The sequence below is a fragment of the Mirounga leonina genome, unplaced genomic scaffold, assembly GCF_011800145.1.
Source record: "Mirounga leonina isolate KUSES-001 unplaced genomic scaffold, KU_Mleo_1.0 Mir_127, whole genome shotgun sequence".
Classification (NCBI taxonomy): Eukaryota; Metazoa; Chordata; class Mammalia; order Carnivora; family Phocidae; genus Mirounga; species Mirounga leonina.
The window spans coordinates 7,720,387-7,723,128 of NW_023270316.1; the positions used below are offsets into that span (position 1 = coordinate 7,720,387).

A 2,742-nucleotide genomic window follows, 5' to 3' on the forward strand; every position below is an offset into this window, starting at 1 on the left:
GAAAGAAAGAAAGAAAGAAAGAAAGAAAGAAAGAAAGAAAGAAAGAAGAAAGAAAAAGGAGGGAAGGAGGGAGGAACGAGGGAGGGAGGAAGGAAGAACTAAGGAAAAATCTGCTTCTACCACTAGTAAAGATCTTGTTTGGCTTTGTCATAGACTGTTGCCTTTCACTCAGTCCAGCAGCAAATCCTATTAGTCCTGCCTCCAAATTATATTCAGATTTAAGATCCCACCACTCTTTCCATCTTTACTACTACCACCCTAGGCAAAGCCCTGATCTTCCCTCATCTATGTTATCACAGATGCTATCAACTGATAGACCTGCTCTGCTTTTACCTTCTTTTCTGTCTGTTCTCAACACAGAAACCAGATTGATCAAGTTAAAATGATATATTATGCTGTATCTCTACTCAAAATAGTATTTCCTAATAATTTCAATTTATTTATTTTAAATATCTCTTCACTGTAGCATTAGAACAGTTTCTTTTTTTAAAAAAATATTTTTATTTTTTGACAGAGAGAGAGACAGCGAGAGAGCAGGGGGAGTGGGAGAGGGAGAAGTAGGCTTCCCTGATGAGCAAGGAGCCTGATGTGGGGCTCGATCCCAGGACCCTGGGATCATGACCTGAGCCAAAGGCAGACGCTAAACGACTAAGCCACCCAGGCGCCCAGAACAGTTTCAAAAGGGAGCATAAGGAGATGTGCACGTTCATCCTCTGTTCCAAATGCACCTATATATTGAAGAACCATGTGATCAGAATCGGTATCCAAATGTCTTATTAACAAGTCCCTACCTGGGGTGGCTGTGCTTTGGGCTGGCAGGGCCTGGACAGGGCATGTGGTGGGGAACATGGGATGGGAACTCTGGGTGGGAAGCACTGATGAAGGCTGTCCTTTTCCAGCTGGAATTACTCTTGAGAAGACTTGAGACAAAAGACACCAGACAAAGGATAAGCACAGTGTATTTTCAAGGTACATCCACTTTCCTGTGTTCTCATCTTTATGTTGTCTGGCATCTGTGTTAAAGTCCTTCTGTCCTTCTAGCTGACTTTGGGCCTTATTATCTGAATGCCTGGCCTGAAGCTCAGTATGATGAATATTAGGCTGCATGTCATGCTGCTCTCTTTGCAAAATATTAAATAGCTGAGGACATAAAAATCCAATTGCCAACAGCAGAGGAAGGATAAAACACTCAGCCAAGCCTTAAAGGCCATTTCCCAAAACTGGGTTTCCTAAAATCTGCAAGGAAAGTTGAGGTACCATGAAAATGCACCATGCTTAAACTTTATCTCATGTAATTCCAGTTGGAAAACCTAAAGAAGCAAAGCTACTTGGGCTCAGCATTATAATAAAATGTGGTTTACGAGTTCAGAAGGAAAGGAAGTCTTCCTTGCTATGGGATTAAACACCAAAGAAGGCAGAAACCAATGGTACTGGAAAACAAAGCTTTTCAGTGTGTTCATGACCATCATCTAGAAGAAGAAGGACATGACCATACCTACATCTTACTAGAGAATCTAAGGTGACTTCTGGCAATGCACAAACCCATATCCTTCAGGAAAATATTTAAGCCTTACCTAAAGCACGGCCGCATGAGTGGAGGAGCAGGATATATGCAGAGCAAAGAAGCTTTGGGGATTTGTTGATGCACCCAAGATGGACAAATGCACAAGCAGTTCTTCCACTGAAAACAGTGCTGGGGAGATGCATGGAAATCATAAACATAGAGGCAGGAGATTCCAGAGATCCCACAGGAAAAGAAATTTTCCATCCCTTTGGGCAGCAACACAACTTAAACAAAGGTTATCTGAACAAAACCTTTTGGTACCAGCATATAACTAGTATCCTCCCATAGAAGGTCCTAGTTAATGTTATGAACCTGTGGTTTCTTTCTACTATGCTGACCCTATACCACATTTATCATCTTCAGCCATATGGTTATGTATATAGATATCAACCTGCCTTACGTGAGACTAGCCTAAAGGACACAAGTGAAGCATACAAAAATGAAGATCCAAAGGTAAAAATTAAGAAAACCTTAGTGGAAAAACATGAGTGAACAGAGTTTAAATATCTAACATCACACTGAAGAAAGGCTTCGGCATTTCTATTATAGAAAACTAGAATCCCAGTGAGGACGTTTAAGTGAACAAACAAGACATATTAGAAATCTTGCATATGTATGACTGTCAGTTGAAGCTTTAAATGAGCTGTGCAGTCTGTTAAAATGTGTTTTGATACAGAAACATACGCATATATAAATGTGAAATATATAAAAAATATATATAATGTGTATATATGAATGTTTTAAAAATGATGGTGGCCTTAAGGCACGTGGGTGGCTCAGACAGTTAGGTGTCTGCCTTCAGCTCGGGTCATGATCGCAGGGTCCTGGGATTGAGCCCCACATCAGGCTCCCTGCTCGGCCGGGAGCCTGCTTCTCCCTCTCCCTCTGCCCTGCCCCCCACACCTCCGCTAGTGATATCTCTCTCTGTCAAATAAATAAATAAAATAAAATTAAAAAATGATGGTGGCCAGGAAGAGGAATAGAGATTGTGTAGAGATTTTGTTCGCTGTTCTTGACCACTCATTATTGTCACTAAGAAACCCAAATAGTTAAATTTGCTAAAACTGTATCACACCATTTTGTAGTACATACACAGTGCTAAATAAACCTTTCTTTAAAAAATTTTAGAAGAAATTTTTCCAGTGTTGTTTGTAAACTCAAGCCATGAATTTGTACTT

General features: G+C 40.4%; 1 pseudogene; it reads left to right on the forward strand.

Annotated features, from left to right (window-relative positions):
* The window catches only part of LOC118009633, a 58,371-nt pseudogene extending 56,315 nt beyond the window's left edge, over window positions 1-2,056 (forward strand).
* The last annotated feature ends 686 nt before the right edge of the window (window positions 2,057-2,742 follow it).